Genomic DNA, 786 nt, shown 5'->3' on the forward strand with positions numbered 1-786 from the left:
TCTCTATGACGATCATTCTACCTTCCATAATAAAAGTCTTTCTCACTAGGATCCTCCCTTTAACCCCCTCCCCCTCCTCCAGCCTCTCTCAACCAATCAGCAACAAGGAATCGCATTTCCCTTTCTCTCTCTCTCATCCAGGAAGCACGATAACTTCACCCCCACTACATGTGCCAAAGAATGACCAGTCACAATCCCCTAACGAAGTCTCTAACGAAAACTATGTACTTAGTTTCAGTACTCTTCCCCTCACTTTCCTCAGCATCACTCATCCCTCGCTTACCCCAACCTTCCCTCTCTCTTCCCCTCCTCTCCAGTCACTCCCCTTTCCTTCGTTCCCTCAACGCTAAACAAGATAACAGCAAATCATAAGCAAGCGAACCTTCCTTCACAAAAACTCCCCTCAGCACTAAACAAGGGAACAGCACACCATAAGCAAGCGACCTTCCTTCACCACACCATTGTTTTTTTTTCAATTATTTCCTCTAAACACACGCCATACAACACAAGCAGCGGGAAAGCCATAGTAAATTCTCCGTTAGATAAGCACAGAGGAACAAGGTTAAAACAGCTTTTCATATAAAAAAAACAAAACATGGTATGATGTCAGAAATGGGGAAGAGACGCATTAATCGGGATGTTCAGAGTATCTTGAAATGAATTTCAGAAGATTTGGAAAGATTGTCTTTGATATTGAATTCTTATGTTAATTCAGAATGTATGTAAATATGACTGTCAAGGGGGATGTGCACTTGTTCTTTATAATCTATACCAATTAATCATATG

General features: G+C 41.6%; 1 protein-coding gene across 1 annotated transcript in view; it reads right to left on the bottom strand.

Moving 5' to 3' along the window:
* Positions 1-786, bottom strand: part of LOC119591519 (sodium channel protein para-like) — a gene marked incomplete in the record, with an annotated part of 263,120 nt that overhangs the window by 62,989 nt on the left and 199,345 nt on the right.

The sequence above is a fragment of the Penaeus monodon genome, chromosome 28 (assembly GCF_015228065.2).
Source record: "Penaeus monodon isolate SGIC_2016 chromosome 28, NSTDA_Pmon_1, whole genome shotgun sequence".
Taxonomy (NCBI): domain Eukaryota; kingdom Metazoa; phylum Arthropoda; class Malacostraca; order Decapoda; family Penaeidae; genus Penaeus; species Penaeus monodon.